General features: G+C 44.9%; 1 protein-coding gene across 1 annotated transcript in view; it reads right to left on the reverse strand.

The window, feature by feature from the left end:
• Positions 1 to 15,947, reverse strand: part of LOC109938504 — a 133,379-nt gene that overhangs the window by 87,752 nt on the left and 29,680 nt on the right. The gene's annotated exons all lie outside the window — the stretch shown is intronic.

Below are 15,947 nucleotides of genomic sequence, written 5' to 3' on the forward strand. Positions count from 1 at the left end.
GCACATCTTTCGGACTGTGGGAGGAAACTGGAGTACCCGAAGGAAACTCACGCAGACACGGGGAGAATGTGCAAACTCCACACAGAATGTTTTAACTTATATATTTACATGTCATAGTCCACATAAAGTCTGATGTTGTAATCCCCAGAAAGACTAATAACCTTAAAAAAAATCCACAAATTACCTCAACAGAGGGAACAAATGGACAGGATTTTACATTTTAACTCATTACTGGAGCAATCAATGTTAAAACTTATACAAATAAGAACATATGAGATAGAAGCTGGAGTCAGCCTCTCAACTGTTTCACTAGATCATGGAATATATTCTCCCTCCATCCCATTTTCCCACAATACTACCATTTCCTATGATTCCTTTATCTAAATATCAATTGATCTCTGACATGAATGTACTCAATAACTGAACCTTCACAGCTCCTTGTGTAGGATTGAATTATTTTTCAATCATAAATAACGTTGACTTAATTTAGCAAGTGAATTAAATTATATGCTGTTTAATTGTTGTTAGTGATTAAACAGTTTCTATAGGCAATTGATCATACAGCTCAAAAGTAAGGTTCAGACTATAAGGTGTAGGAGCTGAAATAGGCCATTCAGCTAATCAAGTCTGTCCCACCATTCAATGAGATCAGGGCTGATCTGACACTCTACAGCAAATAATCAGGAAAGCTCATCGAATATTACAGGTTATTGCGAAGGCAGCGGAATGAATGATCAGGGAAGTCATGCTTCAGTTATACAGGCCATTGGTGAATCCATATCTGGAATATAGTGTACAATACTGGTCATCATATTTACACAAGGATATTAATACATCGGAAGCAGATAACAGAAAGTTTACGAGACTAATACTGGAATGAGCAGATTGCTTTATGAGGAAATGCTAGACAGGCCAGGCCTGTAACCTCTCCAGTTCAGGAGAGTCAGAGGTGACTTTATTGAAACGACTGATAGAGAATCCTGAGGGGACTTGACTGAGTGGGCATTGAAAGGATGTTTCATCTTGTGGGAGAACCTAGCACTAGGGGTCATTGTTTAAATATAAGGATCACCCATTTAAATCAGAAATGAGGAAACATTTTTCTCTCAGAGGGTTGAGAGTCATTGGAATTCCCTTCCTCAAAAGGCAGTGGATGCAGTATCATTAAATACCTTTAAGACAAAGGTTGGTAAATTCTTGATTACCAAGGAGTGACAGATTATATGTGATATGCAGGAGTGAAGAATTGAGGTTAAAAATCACATCAGTCATGGTCTTAATGAATGGCAAAGCAGCCTTGAAGGGCCAAATGGCCCCACACTTTTTTGTATGTTTGTTGTTATAGACCGGGCTAGACCCCTCAAAGTATTTTAAGAAGGTAGCCTAGCCCTAACTTTTTCTGATTTTTAAGGCAAATGTGAAGTGCTGTGTTTCAGATGCAATGCGACTGGTTAAACTCATCAATGTTAAGCAAAACACAATTGATTCAAACACTGTCGTTAAAATACAGCAAAAGAAAGAGGAATTTAGAATAACAACCCTACTGGAGACTTAACTGAACAATAGATGCAGGAACTATTACTAATTAACTGTTCCAATAAACTCACACCTTGATAACAAAGGAAAATTCAGACACAGATTCTCACATGCAGTTCTACAATCTGGGAGAAAAAAAAATCAAGAGAAATTTCAGAGAGAGTAGCAGCCAGGAGACATTTCCTAAGCTTCCAACTTTGTTGAGACCCCAATAGCTTCTGATGCGACTGAGAAACCAAAACCCAGGAATCCTGACCTGTGAGAGCTGGTCACACCCATTCAGGCTGTGGGAAAAAAAATCCCAAGGCCTCCAAAGTGGTTTACTCAAGTGGTCTTAACTAGCCAGCTCTTTCTCGTTTATTCAGTCTCTCTCTTAAATGAAACCAGAACAAAATAACCTCTAAAAGCTGCGGCATAATCACATTCTATGTTTCGAAAATCCTCAATTCTACTTTCCTGTGTTTTCCCCATAACTCTTGTTTCCCTTACTATTTGAAACTTTGCCAATCTCAGCTTTGAACACACTTAACAACCCAGCCTCTACAGCATCTGTGATAAATCTGTGTTTCCACAGATTTACTGTTCTCTGAGAGAAGCAATTCCTCCTCATTTCTGTGAAATGTGTGACCACTTATTCTGAGATTATACCCTCTGGTCCTAAACTCTCCCACAAGAGAAAGCCTTTCCACATCGATCCTGTCAACTCCGCTCAGTTTCTTGTATGTTTCAATAAGATTACCTCTCATTCTTCTAAACACCATCGAGTATAGGCCCAACCTACTCAATCTCTCCTCACAAGAAAATCCTTCCATGCCCAGGATTAATCTAGTGAACCTTTGCTGGGCTGTCTCCAATGTACTTTATCGTTCCTTAGATAAAAGAACTGTTTGCAGTTGTGGAAGAAAAATTTTACATCGCAAGGGTAGATGGGAATTTAGACCAAGACAGAAATTACATCGCAAGGGTAGATGGGAATTTAGGCCAAGACAGAAAAGGCACCCTTGGGAGAAACTGATGGCCGAGAGAAAGAATTTTAATTAGTTAGCATGCGGGATTTTAATGAGCTTAGCAGAAGTCGGGAGGTAGTTACTCAGACTGTGTTATCACTATGTGCATATTATCTTAGCTAGAGTTAGAGAAGGATCTTTTGATATATTGTCACTATACGAAGGTTTTATGCTGAATTAGAGATGTCCCTTGTATCCATGTGGAGCCTAGTTACTGATAAGCTAGAGCTTCAATCAAACTGTATATCACTCCCTATGCTAGCTGCATGCCGAAGTTCATTTGAAGAAGTAATTATTAAGGTATCTGTAAGACAGCATTCCTGTTACCTTGAGCAGCGTCTGTTTTCTTTAAACTTACAATGAATGAATCGACAAGCACAAGATGTCACGGGAACACCCTGCTCTGAAGTTAGTGGTATAAAGGAGTTTGTTATACTCTGTATTAGCAGAGTTGGGTGCCGGTGGAGATCGACACTCACTCTCCTTGGTACCAAGTAAGAAAATAAACTGCTTCGAATGGGAGCTGGAGTCAAGTCTCATTATTAGTTAAGTAGAAATAAAAATTTCTACAACAATTTGGCACAGTTGGCACGATCCCACAGAACGGGATTCGGACGGACTCACCTGAGTGGAGACACTGGAGTCTGAAACCTCGACTGTCCAGCAAGGAGGGGGACAGATCTGAGCCGGTCCTAGCTGAAAGGGGGACCAAGCTGAGCAAATCCTAGCTGAAAGGGGAACCAAGCTGAGCAATTCCTAGCTGAAAGGGGGATTGCTCGGAGTTAATCCTAACTGAAAGGGGGATTGCTCCAGGCCGCCCACAGTCTAAGAAGACTGCCCGGCCAGTGACCTAGTCCGAGAAAACTGCCAAGACACCTGAGGGCTGAGGAACAGGGTGAGGGCTAGGAAGAATTGGGGGCCATGGGAAATCAGACTCAGACATCTCCACTAAGATGAATGATAACTCGACTCCAGGGCCCGCAACAAGGCAGGAAAACTGGTGAGCGCTCAGTGTAAATAGTGTTAATAAGGGGGTGATAGAGTAGTAGTGTCTTGTATAACCTTTACTTTCACAGGAAAGAGGTAGAGGAGACAAAGCCGATAGGAGAAGATGGGGAACAGAAGCAGTCGATCAGGTAATGCTGGTCCTGCTGACAAGCAGAGGAATGCTGGAGGTAAAAATAATGGACCGTTGAAGGTAGGACAGAAAACTTTAAAAAAGATAAAGAAAGTTAAGAAACAGCGATAACTATTGGGGGAACCCTTAGTCCCAGCAGGATCCCCAGCCGATACTGTAATTAAAGAAACTGGAGATGATCGGTATGCGGTTACTTTTAGTAGTGATTTATATGGGTTGGTCGGATGGACAGAGGCCTTATGGGGGAAGCTTTAATTTAAAACTAATTCAAACTTGGGAGGATGTCACACGAGAAGGGGACGGTGACCCAAATTGGGACGTGGACTATATGTTGGGGTGTTTTAAAAGGTGGAAGGAAGTGGCAAGAAGACACCAGCCACCAAAACCCCCCAAGAAAAAAGACCAAACAGAATCAGTGGCTAAAAAGGCAGTAGAAACCAACCTCCCAGTAGTGGGATTACATCCCCGCCTTCCTGCCCCGGCTAGCGCCCCTCCCCCTGGTGGGACGGAGCGGACAAATTGATACTAATTGCTGCAGCCCTACCCCCAGCCCACCGGGGCTCCTTGGCGCAGGAGGCTGTCGATGGAAGCGAGGAATCCCAGAGCACAGGGGAATCCGAGTCGACAGTTAGTAGCACTAGCGACTTCCGAAGACAGTCTCGCCGAAAAGCTAAGGATAAGACGAGGGGGGAGGGGGAGGTTTTACATGATCCCCTTATTATGATAGGAGATGTTCCTATACTAAAACCCTGCACTCTGGCAGAAGCCCAAGCCATGGTGTCTGAAGCACCAGACCCCTTAAAGAGACCCAATGCTTTTCATAACCGGCTGGTACAAATATGTACGATCTACTCTCCCCTCGCCGGGGATGTGCAGATGCTACTGAGATGTGCAATTGGAAATTCGTGGTCATCTCTAAAAGAGGGATTCACTATTCCCCCCGGTGAAAACGGAGATTGGAGACCAAACGACGACCAACTCACAATCAGGAATGAGTCTCTGTCTCACTGGCTAGAGAATAGAGGGAAGGAAGCTATAATGAGAGGAGCGCGAAAACATAGCGATATAGGGGAAGTAGCCCGCTGCCTGCAGCAAAAAGGGGAGCCTGTCCCAGATTTTATAGCCAGGGATAGAAGTAAATGGGAAGAGCATGCAGGTATTCCCCTGGAGAATGGACCACTGGCAGTCCAAACTTTACTAAATGATATGCTACCCAGCTAGGCGCTGGCTTACAAATTGGCAAACCTAAATTGGCAGAATCAACAATGGGGAGAAGAGGTCACTTCATTAATGAATATGGACAGACAGGGCCTTTTCATTTCCCAGGAGGAGAGCAAGCTTGAAATGATGGGACAATTTTATCAAAAAGGAGGATATCCCCAGGCCAATAGGAGAGGAGGGGGCAGAAGGAGACAAAAGTGGTCTTGAGATAAATCCCAAGACCAGTGTAACAATTGTGGAAGGAAGGGTCACTGGGCCCGGGAATGTAGATCAGGACGAGGCCAGGACCTGAGGGGAGGGGAGATGCCCCCCTTCTCTTTTAGTCACCTGAATCCATCAGCATAGAGGTGCCGCGAGGGGAGGGTGGTACAGGCGGCCATCATCAGACTGTCCAAAACTATGAGGGAGGAGCCTATGACTACTATTAAATTGGGAAATAAATATTTGGACTGTCTGATCAATACCGGTGCCACCGTGTCCTCTGTACCCCGCTCTGCAGACGTCCTAGAAAGTGGCCTCCTAATTGAAACCGTGGGGATAGCTGGCGTCCCGCGGGCGGAACCCCTTTCCTTCCAGCTCACTTGAAAATAAAGGAAAGAGATGTCACGGATACTTTTATTATTTCTAAGACAGCCCCACTCTCCCTATTGGGCCGACAAACTCTTTGTAAACTGGGAGCCACATTACATTGTACGACCGAAGGTATATACATGGAGCTCCCCAAAATTAGGGTTCCCCAAAATGCTGAAATTGATGAGTGAGCCAAAATTAGGCGATACAGAGCCCATATTATACTGTTGGCAGCTGAATGGCAACCCCTATACCCCAGGACTCTGGCAAATGCAGACTGCTCTGCAGAATTTCGCCAGTCCCTATGCCCAGAATTTGTGCTTTTTAATCAGCACCAGTCGGGAAAAGGAGAGAGTCCACTGCACAGCCTACCATACTGCGCAGGCTGACCCACCTTACGATAAATTGATACACCCTATCTGAACAGAAAAGAAGAGTTGAAAACGACACAGTACATTTACTTTGGTCCCGAAGGATTTGGGATCGTCGTGGAACTAGCAGAGGATCAGGAAGACAGGTTTAGAATGGGAGATTCCTCACTGCCCCACTTGACAGTAGCCGTGAAACCACCGGCGATACCTAGAGATATCGGGACGATGGTAAACCGCATGGTAGCTGAAACTAAGATCATCTGCACTATAGCCCTGCCCGTGCTGGGACAAGGAACACGCATCGAGTTCTTTAACAACAGGGAAGGGAGGATTGCTATTCGCCCTGAGGTCAGGGGAACCATTTTTGAAAGGCAGCTACCACCAAAAGAGGATCCTCTTCTCCTCCCTACAGTCCTAGCACAGGTGCCGGTAAATCTATGGGCACAGCACAAAAATCATGTGGGAAGGGTCCAAACGGCACCGAGGCACAGGGTTACCCTGCAGAAGAATGTGGTGTTGCTGTGTGTTAAACAGTACCGTTTAACCGCTGAAGCAGAGGACGGCATCGCCCCAGTGACAGACTCGTTTCTGCAACAAGGGGTAACAACGAAGATATAAAGTCCCTGTAACACCCCTATACTGCCCATTCCGAAGTCAGGTCGAAAAAATGAGTGGCGGTTTGTGCAGGGCTTAAGGGCCATTAACAAGATAGTGATCCCCATGGTGTCGCTGGTGCCTGATACCAATATTATACTGACATCTATTCCTGCGGAGGCCAGTGCCTTTATGGTAGTCGACCTGTGTTCAGCATTCTTCTCTATTCCCTTACACAAAGACAGCCAGGACCTGTTTGCATTTATTTATAAAAACCAGCAGTATACATGGACACACCTGCCACAAGGGTATACTGAAAGCCCAGCAGTTTATGCTGCAGCTGTTAAACATGACCTCGACGAGTGCCACTTGTCTGAATATTCCACTATCATCCAATACGCGGACGATATCCTGCTCGCCTCCACCACAGGCCCTCAGTGCCTGGCTCATGCATCCAGCCAATCGAGGACATAGGGTGTCCCTGGAGAAAATGCAATTTTGCCAGGAGACCGTACAGTATTTAGGGTTTCACATCGGGAAAGGGTGGAGGAGATTGGGGGAGGATCGTATAAGGGCCATTCAGCAGGTTCCGACCCCTAAGACAAAAAAAGATATCCTCTCTTTCCTGGGCATGGTAGGATACTGTTGGCAGTGGATCCCTGAGTATAGGGAGCGAGACGCTGTGTTGCGAGCCGCCACACTGCAACACAAACCGGCTGCAGTTGAATGGACAGCTGACAGGGATAAGGCATTTAAGGAGTTAAAACACGCACTGATCAATGCACCAGCGTTAGGCCTCCCCAACTATAGCAAGCCATTCCAACTATACGTGAACAAATCGCAAGGATTCGCCACAGGTCTCCTGCGTCAGGAACATGGGGGAGGGAAGCGTCCAGTGGCTTATTATTCCGCGACGCTCCCCGCGGTCGTGATGGGTATGCCAACCTGTCTTCAGGCGGTCGCTGCTACTGCCGTAATGGTGGAAAAATCTATACCCATTGTGTTGGATCGTCCGTGTATGGTGAGAGTTCCCCACATAGTTCTGCTGTTACTGAACTCTGCTGCCACTCAGCATTTTACAACTGCCCGACGAACTGACTATGAGGTGATTCTTCTCTCTCACTCCAACTATAAATACGAGAGGTCCCCGGCCATCAACCCTGCCACCTTTATTCCTTTGCCAACTCCTGAAGGCACCGAACATGATTGCCCACTTACTGTCAAAGCAGTAGAGGGAGAGGCGACAGCGAGGACCAGGGGGCTGCCGGGAATATACTTGGGCAGCGGCTGTTATAGGGGATTCTATAGTTAGGGGGATAGATAGTATCCTTTGCAAGCCGGATCGGGAGTCCCACATGGTGTATTGCCTGCCCGGTGCCAGGATATCTCTGTCCGGCTTGAAAGGATATTGGAGTGGGAGGAGGAGGATCCAGTTGTTGTGGTCCACACTGGGACTAACAACATAGGCAAGGCTAGGATGGAGGACCTGTCTGGGGATTATCAAGCACTAGGAACGAAATTAAGGAACAGGTCCTCGAGGGTCATAATTTCCGGATTACTGCCCGAGCCACATGCAAATTGGCTTAGGGATAAGAAAATTAGGGAAGTAAACACGTGGCTAAGGGAGTGGTGTGGCAAAGAGGGGTTCCATTTCATGGGGCATTGGCATCAGTTTTGGAACCGGAGGGATCTGTACCGATGGGACGGTCTCCGCCTGAACCGATCTGGAACCAGTGCTCTAGCAAAAAGGATAAATAGGGTGGTCACTAGGACTTTAAACTAGTGAGCTGGGGGGAAGGGAAAGGGAAAATGACAGGGCGTATGATGGTAAATAAAAAGGTAAGCAGCAGGTTAGCATGTGTGCAGGAGGGTTTACGTTCAAGGCAGACTATGAAAGAAGCAAAAAGGAAGGATAACTCAGGAGATATTATTAGAGATGTTGGAAATCATGAGGGTAAGAAAGCCAGCATAAAGGCACTTTACCTGAATGCTCGTAGCATTCATAACAAGGTTGACGAGTTAACGGCACAAATCATTGTGAATGAATACGATTTGGTAGCCATTACGGAGACATGGTTACAGGATCGTCACGACTGGGAGTTAAATATCCAAGGGTACCAGACTATTCGGAAGGACAGACAGGAAGGTAAGGGAGGTGGTGTAGCTCTGATATTCAAGGACGACATCAGGGCGGTGCTGAGAGATGATATAGGTTCTATGGAGAATGAGGTTGAATCCATTTGGGTGGAAATTAGAAATTCTAAGAGGAAAAAGTCACTGAAAGGCATAGTCTATAGGCCACCAAATAATAACATCACATTGGGGTGGGCAATAAACAAAGAAATAACTAATGCCTGTAAAAATGGTACGGCAATTATCATGGGGGATTTTAATCTACATGTAGATTGGTCGAACCAGCTCGATCAGGGTAGCCTTGAGGAGGAGTTCGTTGAATGTATCCGTGATAGTTTTCTTGAACAGTATGTAATGGAACTGACGAGGGAGCAAGCTATCCTAGATCTGGTCCTGTGTAATGAGACAGGAATAATTAATGACCTCATAGTTAGGGATCCTCTTGGAAGGAGTGATCGCAGTATGGTTGAATTTAGAATAGTGTGAAGATAAAATCCAATACCAGGGTCCTGTGCTTGAACAAGGGGAACTACAATAGAATGAGGGAGGACTTGGCTAAAGTAGACTGGAAACAAAGATTTTATGGTGGGACAGTTGACGAGCAGTGGAGGACTTTCAAAGCAATTTTTCAAATTGCTCAGCAAAAGTATATTCCAGTGAAAAGGAAGGACTGTAAGAAAAGGGGTAATCTGCCATGGGTGTCTAAAGAAATAAGGGAGGCTATCAAATTGAAAGAGAAGGCATACAAAGTGGCCAAAAACAGCATGAAACTAGAAGATTGGGAAAACTTTAAAGGTCAACAGAAAGCCACAAAAAGAGCTATAAAGAAAAGCAAGATAGAACATGAGAAAAACTAGCACAGAATATAAAGACAGATAGCAAAATTTTCTATAAATATATAAAACGAAAAAGAGTGGCTGAAGTAAACGTTGGCCCTTTAGAGGATGAGAAGGGGAATTTAGTTATGGGATATGATGAAATGGCCGAGGCATTGAACAGGTATTTTGTATCGGTCTTCACAGTGGAGGACACTAATAACATGCCAGTAATTGACAAAGAGACGAAGGTAGGTGAGGACCTGGAAACAATCATAATTACGGAAGAGGTAGTGTTGGGCAAGCTAATGGAGCTAAGGATTGATAAGTCTCCTGGCCCTGATGAAATGCATCCCAGGGTACTAAAAGAGATGGCAGGAGAAATAGCAGGTGCACTGGCGGTAATTTTCCAAAATTTGCTGGACTCTGGGGCAGTCCCAGCAGATTGGAAAACAGCAAATGTAACGCCACTGTTTAAAAAGGAAAGTAGACAAAAGATGGGGAATTATAGACCGGTTAGCTTAACCTCTGTAGTGGAGAAGATGCTTGAGTCTATTATCAAGGAAGAAATAGCAAGGCATCTTGATAGAAATTGTCCCGTTGGGCAGACGCAGCATGGGTTCATGAAGGGCAGGTCATGCTTGACAAATCTTTTGGAATTCTATGAAGACATTACGAGCAAGGTGGATAATGGGGACCCAGTGGATGTGGTGTGATTTCCAAAAGGCCTTCGACAAGGTGCCGCACAAGAGGCTACTGCATAAGATAAGGATGCATGGCGTTAAGGGTAAAGTATGAGCATGGATAGAGGATTGGTTGACTAACAGGAAGCAAACAGTGGGGATAAATGAGTGCTATTCTAGCTGGCAGTCAGTGACTAGTGGTGTGCCTCAGGGATTGGTGTTGGGACCGCAATTATTTACAATTTATACAGATCATTTGGAGTTGGGGACCACGTGTAGGGTGTCAAAGTTTGCAGATGACACTAAGATGAGTGGCAGAGCAAAGTGTGCAGAGGACTGTGAACCTTCGTAGAGGAACATAGATACATTGAGTGAGTGGGCAAAGGTCTGGCAGATGGAATACAATGTAAATAAATGTGAAGTCATACATTTTGGTAGGAGTAATAGTAAAAAGGATTATTACTTGAATGGTAAAAAGTTGCAGCATGCTGCTATGCAGAGGGACCTGGGTGTCCTTGTGCATGAATCACAGAAGGTAGGTCTGCAGGTACAACAAGTAATTAGGAAGGCAAATGGAATTTTGTCCTTCATTGCTAAAGCGATTGAGATTAAAAGCAGAGAGGTTATGTTGCAGCTGTACAAGGTGCTGGTGAGGCCACACCTGGAGTACTGTGTGCAGTTTTGGTCTCCTTACTTGAGAAAGGATGTACTGGCACTGGAGTGGGATGCAAAGGAGGTTCACTAGGTTGATTCCGGAGTTGAGTGGGTTGGTTTATGAGGAGAGACTGAGTAGATTGGGATTATATTAATTGGAATTCAGAAGATTGAGGGGGGATCTTATAGAAACATATAAAATGATGAAGGGAATAGATAAGATAGAAGTAGAGAGGATGTTTCCACTGGCAGGTGAAGCTAGGACAAGAGGGCATAGCCTCAAGATTAGAGGGAGCAGATTTAGGACTGAATTGAGAAGGAACTTCTTCACCCAGAGGGTTGTTAATCTATGGAATTCCTTGCCCAGTGAAGTAGTTGACGCTACTTCAGTAAACGTTTTTAAAGATAAGGTAGATTTTTTTTGAACAATAAAGGAATTAAGGGATACAGTGAGAACGCCGGTAAGTGGATCTGAGTCTACGAAAAGATCAGCCATGATCTTATTGAATGGCAGAGCAGGCTCGAAGGGCCGGACAGCCTACTCCTGCTCCTAGTTCTTATGTTCTACCACTACGCCGCGGCCAGATTTACTAAGCACGCCCATTACAAACCCTGATTTAATCCTGTTTACAGACGGTTCCTCGTACCGCCAAGAGACAACAAGCTGTTAGCTGGGTTTGCCATAGTCACCCCACACGAAGTGATGGAGACGTACGCCCTGCCCGAAGGAACCTCGGCGCAAGCTGCCGAACTGTTCACAGTCACCCGAGCCTGCATTCTGGCTAAGGACAAAACAGTGAACATTTACACAGACTCACGCTATGCCTTCAGGGTAGTGCATGACTTTGGGCAACTGTGGAGGAACAGGGGATTTATCACCTCATCAGGGAAACCGATTAAGCATGCCAGCCTGGTACTGAATCTTTTAGAAGCCATACAGCTGCCACAGGTTGTAGCGATTATTAAATGCGAGGCACATACCTCTGCAGGGGATGACGTTTCTAAGGGGAATAGGTTCGCTGACGAAACAACGAAGGCAGTGACTGTTCGACAGTCTCTATTGCTGCAGGCACCACGGGTTGAATCCGGAGGTAGGGAGCTCCCTGTGTGTATTGAAGCGCCACAGTTGGAAGAGGCTCAGAGGCACGCCTCACGCCAGGAGATCAGCACCTGGCACAAGACAGGGTGCTATCAATCTGGTTCCATATGGTGCCACCCGGACGGTCACGTGGTGTGCCCCAGTAGTCTATTTTTGCCCCTGGCTTGCCTGGCCCATGGCCAGGCTCACATGGGCAAAGGAGTGATGCAGCATGTTATCACCCAACAACGGGATAACAGTAACCATTGAGAAAGTAGCACGGACTTGCTTGGTATGCCAGCAGAATAATAGAGGAAGGACAGCCGCTACGTTTGACCACTTACTCCAACTAGAATTGACTTTTGAAAATTTGCAAATTGACTTTGTGCACATGCCTGCTGAGAAGGGGCTTAAGTATATGTTGGTAATAGTTGACATGTTCTCCAGATGGGTGGAGGCTTATCCAACGAGGAGGGATGATGCTATAACTGTAATAAATATATTAATGAAAGAAATCATCCCTAGATTCAGTATTCCAGTGCGAATAAATAGTGACAGAGGGACCCATTTCACCAACAAACTGGTACAGGGGTTAAAGGAGGCCCTAGGATTTCAGTGGAAATTGCACATGCCCTACCGGCCCCAGTCCTCAGGTATAGTGGAAAGAATAAACGGAGAAATAAAAACGGCCCTAACAAAAGTCTGCCAGCAAAATGGCCTCAAGTGGCCAGAGCCCCTACCCTTAGTACTGTACACTATGCGAAATCAGAAGAATAGAAAAACAGGACTCACCCCTCATGAGATTTTAATGGGATGACCTATGACAACGGGAACTAGGCCTCCCATGACCCCAGAAACGGTAGCTTTAATATGGAATGATGAGAAAACATTAAAGTATGCGCAGACATTGTGTCAGGAGGCAGAGAAGTTACATGAAAGAGTCCGATAAGCCCAAGCACCACTAAAGGAAGGTAATGTGCATCCATTTAACCCGGGAGACAGGATATACGTGAAATCGATGAATAAAGATTCTTTTTCCCCCAGGTGGAAAGGCCCTTACCTGGTGCTGCTAACGACCCGCACGGCGGTTAAAGTGAAGGAGAAACCCGACTGGATCTACGCCACTAGGTGCAAGTTGCACTATGACGAAAAAGGAGAATAACGTCCTCCCGAAAAGAAAAGAAAACATCACCGAGAACGAAAAGACACAACATGCGAAGAAGTAAAATCCTGACTGTGGCAATTGGACTGATATATGTTTTCAGACTGCATAGAGGAAAGATGATAAACACATTTCTGCATATGTCTCATGAGTATGCTGATAGAAGTAGTGCCTCTGCTTGCTGGGTATGCACCCTCGTCCCTCACCATGGAGGGGAAGGGGGCATCCCTTTAAGGTCAATCCCTTTTAGCCAAAATGACATGTACGCCTGGAGACGTTTTAAAAATCATACAAGAAAGGAGGGAGGCATCAGAACCAGGGATTGCTGGATAGGAATCCGCCCAAAGGCAGTAAGATATGGGAATCTTTGTTACCTCCTTGTGTGAACAGACCACAAGAACTCACCTTTGATGGCTGGTACATACCTAGATATGTCAGAACATCTAGCCACCCCCAGCGTAACCGTGACGAGGGCTGGAATAGGCAGCGAGTGCATATGTCAGCCAGACCACCCTAACGCTAACTTTATGGGAAACAGCCGCTGCGAGTTTAACAACACCCTGAACCACACACCGCTGTGGGCCTTGAATGGAACATATCGGGTATGGGGGGTAAAAGCCTACCCTTGGCTCCCGATGTGGTGGACAGGCTGTTGTTATCTAGCATTTGTCATACCCCAGATCCGACACTTTGAGTCTCTAACTCAACATCCCGGGGTACACGGCATAGCCAGTTCCGGCACTAATGTAGGAAGGAGAGCTCTAACCAAAGCAGAGAGGTTTGGGATGATAGATTTTCCCATTTTCGGAACTGGAAAAGCAGCCAGGGAGTTAATAAATATGGCCTCTGCATGAGAGAAATTAGCAAATGAAACAGCAGAAGGTTTCAGGGACACACAGCAAGCTCTATCTGCAGTTACAGTAGAATTAGTGGCAGTTAGGATTGTGGCACTGCAGAATAGGATGGCATTGGATTTTGTGTTGGCTGAAAAGGTGGGTACCTGTGCCATTACAGGACAAGAGTGCTGCACTTAAAGTCCCGACGAATCAGCAACCATTACCAACCTGGCTGATCACATCAGAAAGTCGGCCAAGAAAATTAAGAAGATAAGAGAACAGTTTCACAATTATAATTCCCCTGGAGGTTGGAGGATGTTCGGTAACTGGTAGGGAACTCTGACACAGTATGGTGTAATATTTGTCATTGGTGGTTATTTACGTAGTAGCTGCTAGATTTATTTGCACCCTGTTACCCCCGATAGGAGGACCTATGGTGCCAATGTACCCTAGAACAGTCATCGAGAGTTTTGATGATGATAATTATGATGAGGAGGAATGTTTAAAAATACATCCTTACCCGGAGGGATATGAGCCTCCTTTTCATCAAGAGATAGATGTAAAATTTTAAGTGTTAATCTGAAAAGATCAACAAGGAGGGAACTATGGAAGAAAAATTTTACATCGCAATTTAGGTGGGAATTTAGGCCAAGACAGAAATTACATCGCAAGGATAGATGGGAATTTAGGCCAAGACAGAAAAGGCACCCTTGGGAGAAACTGATGGCCGAGAGAAAGAATTTTAATTAGTTAGCATGCGGGATTTTAATGAGCTTAGCAGAAGTTGGGAGGTAGTTACTCAGACTGTGTTATCACTATGTGCATATTATCTTAGCTAGAGTTAGAGAAGGATCTTTTGATATATTGTCACTATACTAAGGTTTTAGGCTGAATTAGAGATGTCCCTTGTATCCCTGTGGAGCCTAATTACTGATAAGCTAGAGCTTCAATCAAACTGTATATCACTCCCTATGCTAGCTGCATGCCGAAGGTCATTTGAAGAAGTAATTATTAAGGTATCTGGAAAACAGCATTCCTGTTACCTTGAGCAGCGTCTGTTTTCTTTAAACTTGCAATGAATGAATCGACAAACACAAGATGTCACGGGAACACCCTGCTCTGAAGTTAGTGGTATAAAGGAGATTGTTATACTCTGTATTAGCAGAATCGGGTGCCAGTGGAGATCGACACTCACTCTCCTTGGTACCAAGTAAGAAAATAAACTGCTTCGAATGGGAGCTGGAGTCAAGTCTCATTAGTAGTTAAGTTGAAATAAAAATTTCTACAACAGCAGTCTTCTAGGTGTGGTCTGACTAGTGCCTTGTATTTTTTTTAGCAAGACTTCTCGACTTTTATGCTGCCTTCCCCTTGAAATAAAGGCGGATATTTCATTTATCTTCCCTATAGTTTGCTGAACCTTTGTGTTAGCTTCTTGTGATTTATGCACAAAGATTTTCAAATGCCTGTGTGCTGCAGCTTTCTGCAGTCTTTCTCCTTTGAAATAATAGTCAACTCCTCTATTCTTACTGCCAACATGTATCACCTCATATTTTCCCACATTAAGCTCCAACAGCCACATTTTTGCCCACTCACTAACTTGTTTATTTCCCAGTGTAGCCTATCTGTGTCATCGTCAACACTTGTCTTCTCACTGATTATTGTGTCATCTGCCAACTTGGCAACAAACTTTCATTGTGCAAGTTGTGAATCCACGTTGTAAATAATTGTGGGACTGGCACTGATCCCTATGGCACTGCACAACAAAACTCCATCCTCAAAATGCCCCCTTACCTGAACCCTGTCTTCTATTAGTTAGCCAATTGTAGAATTAGAAGGGCAAACAACAAATTAGTGTGAAAAGGTCAGTTGCATTCCATGAGCCAATGTTTCCAGGCAATAAAGAGGCCCAATGTATCATTAGGGAAGATAAAGTAATAAATGGTGTAAACACGACTTCCATAAAACCATTTGCGAAGATGTACAAAGAAAGGTCACGACTGAGAGACACAAACAATTGAAACTTAAGGGCAGATGTAGACCAGGCCAGAGGAGAGTGCGCACTGGGGAGGATCGAGCCCATAGCAGGTTAGATAAGGCCCGACGAGAGTGCGCACTGGGGAGGTTAGAGCCCCATAGCAGGTTAGATAAG

The sequence above is a fragment of the Rhincodon typus genome, chromosome 35 (assembly GCF_021869965.1).
Source record: "Rhincodon typus isolate 14 chromosome 35, sRhiTyp1.1, whole genome shotgun sequence".
NCBI classification, from domain to species: Eukaryota; Metazoa; Chordata; class Chondrichthyes; order Orectolobiformes; family Rhincodontidae; genus Rhincodon; species Rhincodon typus.